Genomic DNA, 17808 nt, shown 5'->3' with positions numbered 1-17808 from the left:
GAAGGTTGTTTTTAATGAGGTGGTCACTCAGTTGGTTGTAAACCAGGCGCTCAAGTAGTTTAGAGGAAAAGGGGAGCAAGGAGATAGGGGGTAGGTTGTTAAGATTGGTAGGGTCCAAGGACGGCTTTTTAAGTATGGGAGTGACCAGTGCATGTTTTAGAGCATTGGGGAAGATGCCAGAGGTGAGGGAGAGATTTAGACATGTGCAGGATGAAAAAATTCGTTTAGTTTAGTTTCGTTTCGATTCGTTATTTAACTTAATTCGTTTCGTTAAATTCATTGCATTCATTACATTCGTTTTCGGAATTCGTTTCGTTTCGTATTCGAATTCGAAAAAATTCGACCGCATTCGAAAAAATTCGACCGTATTCGAAAAAAACTATCAAATTCGAAAAAATTCTAACACATTCGAAAAAAACTGTCAAATTCGAAAAAATTCTACCACATTCGAAAAAAACTATCAAATTCGAAAAAATTCTACCACATTCGAAAAAACTATCAAATTCGAAAAAATTCTACCACATTCGAAAAAAACTGTCAAATTCGAAAAAATTCTACCACATTCGAAAAAAACTATCAAATTCGAAAAAATTCTACCACATTCGAAAAAAACTATCAAATTCGAAAAATTTCTACCACATTCGAAAAAAACTATAAAATTCGAAAAAAACAATAACTGAATTTGAAAAAGTAAACTATATATAACCATTTTGCAAAATTTGAAATTCGTATAGAATGAAATCGAATTCCAATAGAAAAGATTAGGATAGAATAGAAAGTATAAAAGAATAGCATAGAAAAACAATAGATCAGAATAGAAAAAAATATAATATATTGTATTCTAAGCTTTTCTATTTGAATTCAAATTCATTCTGTACCAAATTCCAATTTTGGAAGATGGTTAAATATATATATTATATTTTTTTTTATTCTGTTCCATTGTTTTTCTATGCTATTTTTTTCTATTCTATTCTAAACTTTTCTATTCGAATTTGAATTAATTCTATGCGAAATTCGAATTTCGGAAGATGGCTTCTAAAATTAGAATTTCGTATAGAATGAATTCGAATTTGAATAGAAAAGATTAGAATAGAAATAGAATAGACTAGAAAAACAATAGAACAGAAGAGAATAAAATATAATATATTTATATTTTTTTCTATTCTGTTTCATTGTTTTTCTATGCTATTCTTTTTTATTCTATTCTAAACTTTTCTATTCAAATTTGAATTCATTCTATACGAAATTCGAATTTCGGAAGATGGCTTCTGAAATTCGAATTTCGTATAGAATGAATTTGAATTCGAATAGAAAAGAATAGACTAGAAAAACAATAGAACAGAACAGAATAAAATATAATATATATATTATATCTTATTCTTTTCTGTTCTATTGTTTTTCTAGTCTATTCTTTCTACTCTATTTTAATCTTTTCTATTCAAATTAATTTTATACGAAATTCGAATTTTGGAAGATGGTTTTATATATATATATATATATATATATATATATATATATATATATATATATATATATATAAAATATTTTTTCTATTCTGTTCTATTGTTTTTCTATTATTTTCTATTATATTCTGATCTTTTCTATTTGAATTCAAATTCATTCTATACAAAATTCGAATTTCAGAAAATAGTTATATAGAAATAGAATGAAATCAAATTCGAAAAGAATAGATCAGAAAAACAATAGAACAGAATAGAAAGAAATATTTTATACATATATATATATATATATATATATATATATATATATACACACATATATATATATATATATATATATATATATATATATATATATATATATATATATATATATATAAATATATAAATAAAATCATCTTCCGAAATTGGAATTTGGTACAGAATGAATTCGAATAGAAAAGATTAGAATAGAATATTTTATATTTTCTTCTATTCTGTTCTATTGTTTTTCTATGCTATTCTTTTATATTATTTTCTGTTCTATTCTAATCTTTTCTATTTGAATTCATTCTGTACCAAATTCCAATTTTGGAAGATGTGTGTCTATATATATATATATATATATATATATTTTTTTTTTTTTTTTTTTTTTTTTTTTTTTTTCTATTCTGTTCTATTGTTTTTCTGTTCTAGTCTTTTCTATTAGAATTCGATTTCATTCTATTTCATTCTGTTTCTGTATAACCATTTTCGGAAATTCAAATTTCGTATAGAATGATTTCGCATTCAAATAGAAAAGATTAGAATAAAATAGAAAAGAATAGAAAAGAATAGAAAAACAATAGACCAGCATAGAAAAAAAATAAAAATAAAAAAAATATATATAAATATATATACCGTATTTATCGGCATATAACACGCACTTTTTTCCCCTTAAAATCAGGGGAAAATCATGGGTGCGTGTTATACGCCGATCCCTTGCGATCCTGAGCTGACAGATCTTCAAAATCGCCGACCGCGATTTGAAAATGGCGCTGAAATACACAGAGCCGGTCCTCGGCTCTTCTCGGCCACTTTCGGCTTCACTCGAGCGCCGCCCGAACCTAGCCGAGTGTACTCGGCTAGGTTCGGATAGCTCCGCTCACAGTCACGCCCATCCCGGGCGGGACTACGAGTGGAGCCGAAAGTGAACGAGAGCCGCCGAGAAGAGCCGAGGACTGGCTCTGTGTATTTTGGCGCCGGCGGCACCATTTTCAAATCGCAGTCGGCGATTTTGAAGCTCAGGATCGCAGGGGATCACAGGATTTTCAAACTGCGAGCTGCAAGGCTGCACTGGGGCAAGGCTGCACTGGGGCAAGGCTGCACTGGGATAAGGCTGCAATGGACACTGGGAAGGCTGCACTGACAAGGCTGCACTGACAAGGCTGCACTGACAAGGCTGCGCTGACATGGCTGCACTGGGGCAAGGCTGCACTGAGAAGGCTGCAATGATGGGCATTTAAATGTAAGTTTTTTTCCCTTAAACTTCCCTCCTAAAAGTTTTTTTTTCCTTAAAAATCCCTCCTAAACTTGGGGTGCGTGTTATACGCCTGTGCGTGTTATAAATACGGTAATTTTTTTTGTATTATTCTCTTCTATTGTTTTTTTATGCTTTTCTTTTCTATTATTTTATATTCTATAATAGTCTTTTCAATTCAAATTCATTCTATACGAAATTCGAATTTCGGAACATGGCTTCTGAAGTTTGAATTTCTTATAGAATGAATTCGAATTTGAATAGAAAAGATTAGAACAGAAAATAATAGAAAAGACTAGAAAAACAATAGAACAGAATAGAAGAAAATATAATATATATATATATTATATATTATATTTTCTTCTATTCTGTTCTATTGTTTTTCTAGTCTATTCTTTTCTATTCTATTCTCATCTTTTATATTCAAATTTGATTTCGGTCTATATGAAATTCGAATTTTGGAAGATGTTTTATATATATATAATATATATATATATATATATATATATATATATATATATATATATATATATAAAATTTTCTATTCTGTTTCATTGTTTTTTTATGCTATTCTTTTCTATTCTATTCTTAACTTTTCTATTCGAATTTGAATTCATTCTATACGAAATTCGAATTTCGGAAGATGGCTTCTGAAAGTGGAATTTCGTATAGAATGAATTCGAATTTGAATAGAAAAGATTAGAATAGAAAATAATAGACTAGACAAACAATAGAACAGAATAAAATATAATATATATAATTTTTTGTATTCTGTTCTATTGTTTTTCTAGTCTTTTCTCTTCTACTCTGTTCTAATCTTTTCTATTCAAATTCGAATTCATTTTATAAGAAATTCAAATTTCGGAAGATGGTTTTATATATATATATATATATATATATATATATATATATATATATTATACATATACACACACACACATATATATATATATATATATATATATATATATATATATATATATATATATATATAAAACCATCTTCCGAAATTTGAATTTCTTATAAAATGAATTTGAATTTGAATAGAAAAGATTAGAATAGAGTAGAAGAGAAAAGACTAGAAAAACAATAGAACAGAATAGAATAAATTATATATATTATATTTTATTCTGTTCTGTTCTATTGTTTGTCTAGTCTATTATTTTCTATTCTAATCTTTTCTATTCAAATTCGAATTCATTCTATACGAAATTCCACTTTCAGAAGTCATCTTCCGAAATTCGAATTTCGTATAGAATGAATTCAAATTCGAATAGAAAAGTTTAGAATAGAATAGAAAAGAATAGCATAGAAAAACAATGAAACAGAATAGAAAATTATATATATATATATATATATATATATATAAACATCTTCCAAAATTCGAATTTCATATAGACCGAAATCAAATTTGAATGTAAAAGATTAGAATAGAATAGAAAATAATAGAAAAGAATAGACTAGAAAAGCAATAGAACAGAATAGAAGAAAATATAATATATATATTATATTTTCTTCTATTCTGTTCTATTGTTTTTATAGTCTATACGTTTCTATTATTTTCTGTTCTAATTTTTTCTATTCAAATTCGAATTCATTTTATACGAAATTCAAACTTTAGAAGCCATGTTCCGAAATTCGAATTTCGTATAGAATGAATTTGAACTTGAATTGAAAATACTATTATAGAATATAAAATAATAGAAAAGAAAAGCATAAAAAAACAATAGAAGAGAATAATAAAAAAAATTTATATATATATATATATATATATATATATATATATATATATTTTTTTTATTATTCTCTTCTATTGTTTTTTTATGCTTTTCTTTTCTATTATTTTATATTCTATAATAGTATTTTCAATTCAAATTCGAATTCATTCTATACGAAATTCAAATTTCGGAACATGGCTTCTGAAGTTTGAATTTCGTATAGAATGAATTCGAATTTGAATAGAAAAAATTAGAACAGAAAATAATAGAAACGTATAGACTATAAAAACAATAGAACAGAATAGAAGAAAATATAATATATATATTATATTTTCTTCTATTCTGTTCTATTGTTTTTCTAGTCTATTCTTTTCTATTATTTTCTATTCTATTCTAATCTTTTACATTCAAATTTGATTTCGGTCTATATGAAATTCGAATTTTGGAAGATGTTTATATATATATATATATATATATATATATATATATATATATATATATAATTTTCTATTCTGTTTCATTGTTTTTCTATACTATTCTTTTCTATTCTATTCTAAACTTTTCTATTCGAATTTGAATTCATTCTATACGAAATTCGAATTTCGGAAGATGGCTTCTGAAAGTGGAATTTCGTATAGAATGAATTCGAATTTGAATAGAAAACATATTCTATTGCTTTATTATTTTATATTCTACCTTATTGTTTTTTTTAGAAAAACATTTTCTATTTTTTTTTTATTTGATTATGTTTTCGAATTCGATTCGAATATGTTTTCGAATTCGATTCGAATATGTTTTCGAATTCGAATCGAATATGTTTTCGAATTCGATTCGAATTCGTTCGTTTTTTTTTTCGGATTCGTTTAAATTCTTTACTTTTGTCATTCGGAAATTCGGATGCATCCGAATTTCCGAATAATGAAAAATTCGTCCGAATTTCGATTCGGAACGAAACGAAATGCACATGCCTAGAGAGATTGAAGATGTGGGTTAGAGAGTGTAGGATGGGGTCAGAGGGCGACCGTAGCATTTGAGAGGGAATAGGGTCCAGGGGACTTCGTCTGTAGTAGCAGATTTGAATAGGGGGAGTGTCAGTTGTACCTGTTGACATGGGGTCTTAGCTAGGGGAGATACCTGTAGAGTGGAGATTTCATCACGGATTGTATCAATCTTGTTTTTGAAGTGATTAGCGATCTCCTGGGCAGTGAGTAAGTCAGTGGTGGAGGCGGTGGAGGACAAAGTAGAGAGTTGAAGGTAGAGAAGAGTTTACGGGGACTGGATGAAAAGGTGTTAATGAGAGTTGTAAAATAGGTTTGCTTGTCAGTGTGGAGGAAAGAATAGTATTTTTGGAGGGCAGATTTGTATTGGTTGAAGTCTTTGAGAGACTGCACCTGCCTACAGGTGGGACCCAGGTAAATGAGGGGCTTCAAAGGCAGCAAAGAAAAGGAGGAGAGATTTGGAGTCAGTTTTGATTTGGCTGAAGCAACTTCCCACCCTCCCACCCTGACATTTTTCTTGGTCTTTGGAAAGTTCAGAGGTCATGGTGGCCTGGTGGTTGGAGTCATTGCATGTGTTTAAATAATGTCAGTGCTATTAGATCCTAGGGGCCCATCTTTGGTATGGCGTCTTCTGTTGAATATCAGTTAACTGGTGGATATCTGGGAATTTCAAACATGGAGGTCTCTGTGGAGAGTTGTGATTGTCCCTGATTCAGAGTGTGTTGCAACTGAGGATCCTTAAGTGTTTCAGCCGATACTAAAAGTTAGAGTTGAGGTTGACGATACCTTCAAAGATCATCAAACTTTAATATGTTTCTGTTTTAAAAGAATGTTTGTTATAAGTTTGTTACATGTTAATAAATGGCTGCCATGGCCACCTTTTTACTCTGGAACGGTGTGTGGTCTGATTATTAAGGGTATAAAATATTATAGTTGGATGGGGGCATAGCAGTCTTTTGTATAAGGGTTTGATGACATCAACCCTAGTCATGTGGACCCAGAAGAATGAACTTAAGCAGTGTTATCAATTCTGCACAGGTTATCTCTGTGAATTACAGAACACTTCCCACTATGATAAGGAAATGAGTGGAGGTGTAGGTGTTCTGTAGACCTAACACACCTCCTGTCCTAAGGGGACAACGTTATTTCCCATAGGTACAGTACACAGAGTAAGTGTTGTTACTCCAGGACAGAAAATGTGCTACTGGCAGGATAACCTGGTTAAAAAGAAAAATAAATGCAGTGATCACATCTAAGGGCTGGTAAACTGCAAAATATACATATTTTTTGTATTTAGAGTTTGGATACATGTTAGCTAAACCTGTTGCTTTGTCCTATTTTAGTCAAAATGCTGATTTTTATGCTGGTATGTGTGTCTTGAAGTCACACAGCTGGAGTTCCCCCCACATCCCATGTCTCTTCCCACACATATAGATTCTCTTTGCAGCTCTCCTGCTTTCCAAATAGTGACAGTCATCCTATTAACTAGCCGAGTGCAAATCAAACACCCCCATGTCTGGTCCAGGAGTATTGTTCAGTCACCCCCTGTACTGAACTTACAAATCAGTCATTCTGCCTTCAAGACCCTTACAGCAAGAAGATAGCTCAGGGCTAGGAAAAAGATGGCAAGGAAAGGGAGAGGGGACACATACGTCTTGGACCTTTCTTCACCTTACAAATGAGAGCAGGTATCAAGAGGATGAGAAGGTTCCTTTCAGTATAAACATATCTGGCCAGTATAAAACAATCAATGTACAAACCACAATGGGAAATTTTGGCCGGGAGGGGTGAGTCACAGTACAAAACACCAGAAGAACGCCACAACACTTAACAGGAATTTTAAATTGTGCAATGAATTGTGCAATTCCTACTTTTTAAGAATTGGTCTCACTATTTTCTATTCGGTTGCAGAAGATCAGAACCCTTTGTGTGGCTTAGATATTAAGGTGTAGAAATTATTTTTTTATATGCAAAATTCTAAATATATTTAGTATCGCAACTAGACAGTAAGCCCTGGTTTGTGTGATTTTAGATGCAAATTGAGTTTCACGGGATCACAGAACAATGTAAATCACATTATTCTCTGTGGTGCCTGTTCACATCAATGCAACACAGCACAGTGCAGTTTTAGAAAAGGGTCCTGTGCAATGGAGATGTACCAAAAAAATGCATGTACATGTGTTTTTGAGGTGTTTTTACAGGTTGTTAAAGTGGTAGTAAACTCCACTTTTTATCTTTTACCTATTGATAAGCCTATAATAAGTCTTACCTGTAGGTATAGTGAATATCTGCTAAATCTGCACCATTTAGTAGATATTTCCATGTGTAGCAGGCAGTAATGTTACCGGTGAATGCGCACTGTGCCCTCAATGGACGGCATGCTTTCCACTAAGAATGACGGCAAGGTGGTGTAGTGGGTAGCACTCTTGCCTAGCAGTAAAAAGGCTCACTGGTTCAAATCCCAACTACGCTACCAGCCTGCAGTTTGCATGTTCACCCTGTGCCTGCGTGGGATTCCTCCGGGTACTCCGGTTCCCTCCCACACTTCAAAGACATGTTGGTAGGTTAATTAGCTTCTGTCCAAAATAGGCCCTAGTATATGAATGTGAGTTGGGGACCTTGGATTGTGGGCTCCTTTAGAGAAGGGACCGATGTGAGTGTGCAATGTATGTGTGGAGTGCTGTGTAAAATTGACGGTGCTATAAAATAATAATATAATAGATGAGTATCTTAATGAGACACAATGTACAGAGATAGGGACAATTGTAGATCCGCACCTACACTCACTCAGGTTGAACTGGTGTCTTTATTCAACCTTACTATCTATGTAACTATGTAGCTTTGCAGCTCGGCCATTCAAGCCCCTGGAAGACCGGGTGAAGATGGTCAGTGGTGACAGCATGCCTCTGGAGGGCTCTGTTTTAAGGTAAGTCTTTCATAATGTGCTAGTATGCGATGCATACTAGCACATTATGACGTTAACCTGCAGGGACCAGATTTTTTTTTTTCTATGTCAAGACTTTACTACCACTTTAAGGCTACTTAAAGTGGTGTTAAAGGTTCAGCTTTTTTTTTGGTGGGAGTTCCCCCCACATCCCATGTCTCTTCCCACACATATAGATTCTCTTTGCAGCTCTCCTGCTTTCCAAATAGTGACAGTTATCCTATTAACCAGCCGAGTGCAAATCAAACACCCCCATGTCTCGTCCGGGAGTATTGTTCAGTCACCCCCTGTACTGAACTTACAAATCAATCATTCTGCCTTCAAGACCCTTACAGCAAGAAGATAGCCCAGGGCCAGGAAAAAGATGGCAAGGAAAGGGAGAGGGGACACATACTTCTGGACCTTTCTTCACCTTACACATGAGAGCAGGTATTGAGAGGATGAGAAGGTTCGTTTTAGTATGAACATATCTGGCCAATATAAAATAATCAATGTACAAACCACAATGGGAAATTTTGGCCGGGAGGGGTGTGTCACAGTACAAAACACCAGAGGGAGGCCACAACACTTAACAGGAATTTTAAATTGTGCAATGAATTGTGCAATTCCTACTTCTTAAGAATTGGTCTCACTATTTTCTATTCGGTTGCAGAAAATCAGAACCCTTTGTGTGGCTTAGATATTAAGGTGTAGAAATTATTTTTTTTATATACAAAATTCAAAATGTATTTAGTATCGCAACTAGACAGTAAGCCCTGGTTTGAGTGATTTTAGATGCAAATTGCGTTCACAGGATCACAGAACAATGTAAATCACATTATTCTCTATGGTGCTCGTTCACATCAGTGCAACACAGCACAGTGCAGTTTTAGAAAAGGGTCCCGTGCAATGGAGATGTACCAAAAATGCATGTACATGTGTTTTTGAGGCGTTTTTACAGGTTGTTAAAGCGATGGTAAACTCCACTTTTTATCTTGTACCTATTGATAAGCCTATAATAAGGCTTACCTGTAGGTATAGTGAATATCTGCTAAATCTGCCCCATTTAGTAGATATTTCCATGTGCAGCAGGCAGTGATGTTAACGGTGAATGCACACTGTGCCCTCAATGGATGGCATGCTTTCCATTAAGAATGGCGGCAAGGTGGTGTAGTGGGTAGCACTCTAGAAAGGACCGGAACACAGCATGTAATGCATAGGTGGAGGGAGTACATGACTGTGGCAGCAGTGGAGTTAACACAGAGGGGGAGTGTATATTAGTTAACCGAGGGGGAGGCACTAGGAGGGTCTTTATAAGTTCCTCCCGCCCTGGGGGGAGTAACAGTTTTCCTGAAGAAAGTTCCCTGAAGAGCAGCATGGCTGACCTGGAGCGCCTGATGGAGCAGATGAGAGTAGAAGCAATGGTGAGAGGGGCAGCCTGGCTCCAGGACACCTTAGAGGAAGCAGTGAGGGGAACAGAGCCTGCATCTAGCAGGGGGGTAACGAGCGACACTAGGACTCGGCGGTCGCGGCCCCCAGAGAGGTTGTCCCCTGAACAGCTGCAGCCTGGGACTCACTCCGGTCCCTCAGCAGGCCCGCCGCCAAAGAGAGTGGCAAGCGAACGGGAGGGACGGGGGAGAACCGAGGGTGGACCGAATGGCGGTCAGCGGGATGGAGCGGGAGCGGCGCAGCGGCCTAGCACAGCCAGAGTGGAGAGAAGCGTTAGCCCCGCCCCCAGAGTTAGGGAGTCGGATGTGCGCAGCGGTGCACGAGGAGAGATCCCTGGGCCTTCTGGTTCCATGGCAGGGGATCGCAGTAGAAGCGAGAGAGGACGGCCGGGTAGAGCAGCGATAGTACCTGACGGCAGGACTGTGGTTCCCAACACCGGTCCGGGCAAGGTACAGCAAAAAACGACAGGCAGATGGGATACGTGGAGGCGGGGGTGTACGGCCGCGGTTTCCACGGCAACCTGGTGTCCAGGCCGGGTGGGCATTCATCGGCTGAGGAGGAAGAAGGAGAGTGCATTGGGGAGGATGAGCGGTCCGGGTCAGAGGAAGAGGCGCCCCCCCCCCCTCCAGGAGGACAACAGCGGTGGAGAACAGAAGTCCGGCTGATGAGGCTACGCCTGTGCAGCCTGGTGAGCGTAATGTCATGATTTCTGTTGCAGGTCTGCCGAGTAGTGGGGGGCTGGGGGTTGCAGGTGTGAGTGAAGCTGGCAGAGTGAATGACACAAACGGGGGGCCTCTGGCTTAGGGGGTTTTTCTTGGCAGGCATAAAAGAGCTCTTACAGCGCTTTGAAGCGGCGGAAAAGGGTCGCACGGGTCCGGCGGCGGCATGGGTTCCGCCGGGGGTTGCAGGTGGAGCAGAAAAAAGTGGAGGGCCGGTGGTGCAGGCCGCAGTCGCATTGCCCAGCCCAGCGGTGACAGTGAGTGGGGCCGCGGAAGGGACGGAAAAATCAGCGGAGGCAGCTGGCAGGCAGGACATAACAAGGTTGGCTGACGCGGCAAAATGCGAGGTCTATGTTTGCTATGAGGGACCGTTAGGGTCGCACTTAAAACAAGAAGTGCGTGAAAAACTGTGAAAAGGTGAGTATGTGGAAATTTTTTCACTGCTACCATTGGAAAAATTTAATCTTGATAGAGTTAAGCCGCAGGGCTCTAAGAAGGAGGATGAGGAGAAGAGGAGATATTGTTTGATCCCTAGAACGTTTGCTAACTGGTTGCAAGCGTTTGCGATTATGGCAAGTGTGATAGGGGAAAAACAACCCGAGCATTGTTCGGCACTGTTTTGTTATCAAGATGCTATTTGGTGAGGCGTACAGAGTTTATGGGGGAACAGCATGGTTGAGGTATGACGAACAATTCCGACAACGGAGGGTGGTCAGGCCGGCTCTGCGTTGGGATCACAAAGACATCAGCTTCTGGATGAAATTGATGACGACGGCGAGGGCCCCCAATCAGTTTTTTCAGGGGGGGGGCGGTGGACCTTCGTCCCAGGGACATTCGGGCGGAAATAGAAAAGGGATTTGTTGGCAATACAACACCGGGACATGCAGGTTGGAGTCGCATGTAAGTATAAACACGAGTGTTCAGGGCGGGGGGATCTCACCCCTGTCCAGAGGTTCCAAGCAGGGAAAAGCACGTACAGGAGAGACTGCAAACAAAAGGGAGGACCCCAGTGAAGGTGGAAAGGATGCGACCGTTTCTAGGTAGGTATCCGGACAGGGCAGCAGCTCAATTGTTGGAGGTAGGTTTTTTCGGTTGGCTTTAAGATCCCATGCGAGTTGACGGTGATTCCACCGGTTCCACGCAATTTGCGGTCAGCAATGCAACATCCGGATGTGTTTTTGGAGAAGCTAAGGAAGGAAGTTGCATTGGGGCGGATGGGTGGCCCATTTCCAGCGGCGCCGTTTGACGATCTGGTGGTCTCGCCGCTGGGGGTGGTACCAAAAAAAAAAAAGGAACCAGGTAAATTTAGGCTAATTCATCACCTATCTTTCCCAAAAGGGGGGTCAGTGAACGATGCTATAGATCAGGGGGCGTGCTCCGTGACCTATACTTCATTCGACGCGGCAGTGGGATGGGTCCGTTGTTACGGTTAGGGGGCCCTGATGGCGAAAGCGGATGTGGAATCTGCTTTCAGACTACTGCCGGTGCACCAGGATAGTTTTAGGCTACTAGGTTGTCATTGGAACAATGAATTCTACGTGGACAATTGCTTACCCATGGGCTGCTCAATATCGTGCGCGATATTTGGACACTTTAGCTCCTTCGTGGAATGGGTTGTGCGGGAGGTGTCGGGGGTGAATTCTGTTATTCATTACCTAGACGATTTTTCTTTGTATAGGTCCGGCGGCCTCCAGGATTTGTGTGGTGCTGTTAGCCACGCTGGAGCACATCGCAGATAGATTTGGCATTCCATTGGCTGCTGATAAGACGGAGGGACCGTGAACGGTCATCCAGTTTTTTTTTTGGGCATTGTCATAGATTCGGACGCAATGGAATGCAGGCTGCCGGACGATAAGCTGGAAGATCTGAAGAGAGAAATTGCAGGGCTTTTAGGTTTAAAGAAAGTGCAGTTAAGGACACTACAGTCAGTATTGGGCAAGCTGAATTTTGCACGCCGCATATTACCGATGGGGAGGGTGTTTAGTCGCAGGCTTGCGTCTAGCACGAGTGGAATAAAATCACCGTGACATTTCGTGCGATTAAGAGAAACGCACAGGGCAGATTTGAGAGTGTGGTATATGTTTTGGAAGCTTTTAACGGTAGGGCACTGTGGATGTCTGGTCCAGTCAGCAACTTTGACCTGGAACTATTCACGGATGCCGCAGGTTCCACAGGTTTTGGGGCATTTTTTCAGGGACAATGGAGTGCAGGACCATGGCCCCAAGCATGGGTGGAGGCAGGATTCACGAAGAATCTGGTGCTGCTGGAGTTGTTTCCGGTAGTGCTGGCAGTGGAGCTGTGGGGAACATCATTCAGGGATCAGAAGGTGCGTTTCCATGGGGACAATTTGGGGGTGGTGCAAGTTATCAACGGGATTACGGCATCATCCACGCCAGTGATCAGGTTATTGCAACACTTAGTATTGCGCTGTCTGCAGTTGAATGTTTTCATTCATGCGGTACACTTACCAGGGGTGGAAAATGTGATAGCTGATGCGTTGTATCACTTTCAGTGGGACAGTTTTCGGGAGTTGGCGCCGGAGGCGGAGCAGCAAGGAGTACCTTGTCCCGAATGGCTGTGGGGGATAGCATTGGCCTCATCGCGGGATGGATAAGGAAGTCGGTGAGTGGGTCTACATGGGCAGCGTACTCTAAAGTATGGAACGAATGGATGGGGTTTGTTCAAGGAATAGGGGAGGAGCCGGTGGGGCGAGAAGTGAGGTTGTTGTTGATTTATTACATTGCCAGAAAAATGGAGGAAGGCGTGTCTGCGTCGTGGTAAATAAGACGGTTGCGGGTTTGGCTTTTCTGTTTAAATTACAAGGACAGGTGGACTTTGCTAAGGATTTTGGGTAAGGCAGGCTATGAAGGGCTATAGGAAGTCATGATCGGGGTATTAGTCAGCCCTTCTAGGAAAGTGAAAGGGGGGCTGGGTTATCATGATGTACAGTATGGAGCGGAGGGGTTAAAGTTGGGGTTACGGAAATCTAAGACCGATCAGCTGGGAAAAGGAAGACTGGTGCAAGTTTACCCAGTGAAGGGATCACAATTATGCCCGGTAGAAGCAGTTCGGGAATTTTTTAAAAGTTCGTTCAGAACAACCGGGCCCCCTTTTTGGTACATTTAAGTGGTGAAATTTTATCTAGATTTCAATTTGCGGCAGTCTTTACAAAATGCATACGGGGTTTGGGCCTGGATGAGAAGGATTTCTTGTCCTATTCGTTTAGGATAGGAGCAGCTACGGAAGCAGTCAGAAACGGTATGCATGCACCGTTATGGGATCTCTGTTATGGGATCACTGTTATGGTATCTCTGTTATGGTATCTCTGTTATGGGATCACTGTTATGGGATCTCTGTTATGGGATCACTGTTATGGGATCTCTGTTATGGGATCACTGTTATGGGATCTCTGTTATGGGATCTCTGTTATGGGATTTATGTTATGGGATCTCTGTTATGGGATCTCTGTTATGGGATTACTGTTATGGGGATGTGGTAAAGAAGGTGGAATATAGGAGTTTGTTTTTTTTATTGTTCGGTTGTTTTTCTTTTCTTCTGTTTCAGATTCGTTGCTGAGGATGGTCTGGATCATGGGCCATTCTTACATGCCCTGGGGGGCACGGAGAGGTGATGCACGTTTTTGAGGGTAGGCAATTGGGTTTCAGCAAACGGGAGGCATGTATCAAGTGGTTAGGGTTCCCCGGCATATTGTGGGGAAGGTTGGTTGCTGAGGTTCATCGGTATGCACAACGAGATAGGTCGCCGGACGTATTAGTTATTCATTTAGGCGGCAATGACTTGTGCGTTAGGGCCATGGTAGACATTAAACGGGACATAAAGTAGGACGTTTGGCAGTTGAAGGAAGCTTTTCCTAAGATGGTGATTGTCTGGTCCGACATGGTGGCGCAGACATCATGGAGGATGGCTAGGTCGGTAGAAGGTGTGCACAGGGCACGGAGAAAAATAAACAGAGAAGTGAGCAAGTTTGTGATTAATAATGGTGGTTTAACGGTGAGACACCTTGAACTTGAGTTTGAAACCTGGAGGTATTTAAGGTCTGATGGGGTTCACTTGAACGAAGTGGGTATAGACTTGTGGGCCTTAGGTTTACAAGATGGCATACAGCGAGCACTTCGGGTGTGGAGGGGCACACAAGAATAAGGTTTTATTCTCGTGTGCTGTGGCGGGCGTTGGTCTGGGCAAGAGAAAAAAGATGGCAAAAAGTAAGAGTTTTTTTGGGAGCCAGCGTTGATATGGCTCATGATGGTGGTTCCCGGTTAATGGAGGTTAACCGGGAAGTGATAATGGGGCTCTGCGGTCATTGGTAGTCTCTGAGCCAGCTTGTCGGCTTGAGGCCTATGTGACAAATTTGATGGGACCGCAGGGTAAGTTTTTGTTATTGGACACTGATGATTATGAAGATATTGCTCAGACCAACGCTTGAGAAATTAGACAGGTTGTTTAACAGATGTTGTTGTTTTGCTGTTTTATGTTGGATATGTTTTATATCCATAGTGTTGATATTCTAAGGTATATTTGTTTAAATAAAATAGGCTGCTACGGCCTTTTATACTCCAATATCGGTGTGGTCTGAATTATTGGGGTAAGGGTTTTTAGTGGTGGCAGAAGGGCATGTTAATTACATCTGTTATCCTACAGTCAAGAAAGGACCGGAACACAGCATGTAATGCATAGGTGGAGGGAGTACATGACTGTGGCAGCAGTGGAGTTAACACAGAGGGGGAGTGTATATTAGTTAACCGAGGGGGAGGCACTAGGAGGGTCTTTATAAGTTCCTCCCGCCCTGGGGGGAGTAACAGTTTTCCTGAAGAAAGTTCCCGCCCACCCTCCCATATATTGGTAAAGTATTGTTAGGATGTAGGGTATTGTATTGTTTCTTCTACAGGTGATGGTCGCAGATATGTCGTGGCAGGGGCGGGCGTTGGTCTGGGCAAGAGAAAAAAGATGGCAAAAAGTAAGAGTTTTTTTGGGAGCCAGCGTTGATATGGCTCATGATGGTGGTTCCCGGTTAATGGAGGTTAACCGGGAAGTGATAATGGGGCTCTGCGGTCATTGGTAGTCTCTGAGCCAGCTTGTCGGCTTGAGGCCTATGTGACAAATTTGATGGGACCGCAGGGTAAGTTTTTGTTATTGGACACTGATGATTATGAAGATATTGCTCAGACCAACGCTTGAGAAATTAGACAGGTTGTTTAACAGATGTTGTTGTTTTGCTGTTTTATGTTGGATATGTTTTATATCCATAGTGTTGATATTCTAAGGTATATTTGTTTAAATAAAATAGGCTGCTACGGCCTTTTATACACCAATATCGGTGTGGTCTGAATTATTGGGGTAAGGGTTTTTAGTGGTGGCAGAAGGGCATGTTAATTACATCTGTTATCCTACAGTCATGCCTAGCAGTAAAAAGGCTCACTAATTCAAATCCCAGCCACGACACTACCAGCCTGCAGTTTGCATGTTCTCCCTGTGCCTGCGTGGGTTTCCTCCCACACTCCAAAGACATGTTGGTAGGTTAATTGGCTTCTGTCCAAAATTGACCCTAGTATATGAATGTGAGTTGGGGACCTTGGGTTGTGGGCTTCTTTAGAGAAGGGACCGATGTGAGTGTGCAATGTATGTGTGGAGTGCTGTGTAAAATTGACGGTGCTATAAAATAATAATATAATAGATGAGTATCTTAATGAGACACAATGCACAGAGTTAGGGACAATTGTAGATCCGCACCTACACTCACTCAGGTTGGACTGGTGTCTTTATTCAACCTTACTATCTATGTAACTATGTAGCTTTGCAGCTCGGCCATTCAAGCCCCTGGAAGACCGGGTGAAGATGGTCAGTGGTGACAGCATGCCTCTGGAGGGCTCTGTTTTAAGGTAAGTCTTTCATAATGTGCTAGTATGCGATGCATACTAGCACATTATGACGTTAACCTGCAGGGACCAGATTTTTTTTTTTTCTATGTCAAGACTTTACTACCACTTTAAGGCTACTTAAAGTGGTGTTAAAGGTTCAGCTTTTTTTTTGGTGGGAGTTCCCCCCACATCCCATGTCTCTTCCCACACATATAGATTCTCTTTGCAGCTCTCCTGCTTTCCAAATAGTGACAGTCATCCTATTAACCAGCCGAGTGCAAATCAAACACCCCCATGTCTCGTCCGGGAGTATTGTTCAGTCACCCCCTGTACTGAACTTACAAATCAATCATTCTGCCTTCAAGACCCTTACAGCAAGAAGATAGCCCAGGGCCAGGAAAAAGATGGCAAGGAAAGGGAGAGGGGACACATACTTCTGGACCTTTCTTCACCTTACACATGAGAGCAGGTATTGAGAGGATGAGAAGGTTCGTTTTAGTATGAACATATCTGGCCAATATAAAATAATCAATGTACAAACCACAATGGGAAATTTTGGCCGGGAGGGGTGTGTCACAGTACAAAACACCAGAGGGAGGCCACAACACTTAACAGGAATTTTAAATTGTGCAATGAATTGTGCAATTCCTACTTCTTAAGAATTGGTCTCACTATTTTCTATTCGGTTGCAGAAAATCAGAACCCTTTGTGTGGCTTAGATATTAAGGTGTAGAAATTATTTTTTTTATATGCAAAATTCAAAATATATTTAGTATCGCAACTAGACAGTAAGCCCTGGTTTGAGTGATTTTAGATGCAAATTGCGTTCACAGGATCACAGAACAATGTAAATCACATTATTCTCTCTGGTGCTCGTTCACATCAATGCAACAAAGCACAGTGCAGTTTTAGAAAAGGGTCCCGTGCAATGGAGATGTACCAAAAATGCATGTACATGTGTTTTTGAGGCGTTTTTACAGGTTGTTAAAGCGATGGTAAACTCCACTTTTTATCTTGTACCTATTGATAAGCCTATAATAAGGCTTACCTGTAGGTATAGTGAATATCTGCTAAATCTGCCCCATTTAGTAGATATTTCCATGTGCAGCAGGCAGTGATGTTAACGGTGAATGCACACTGTGCCCTCAATGGATGGCATGCTTTCCA

This window comes from Aquarana catesbeiana, linkage group LG05, assembly GCF_042186555.1.
Source record: "Aquarana catesbeiana isolate 2022-GZ linkage group LG05, ASM4218655v1, whole genome shotgun sequence".
Classification (NCBI taxonomy): Eukaryota; Metazoa; Chordata; class Amphibia; order Anura; family Ranidae; genus Aquarana; species Aquarana catesbeiana.
Note: the sequence above shows the minus strand (reverse complement) of the source record.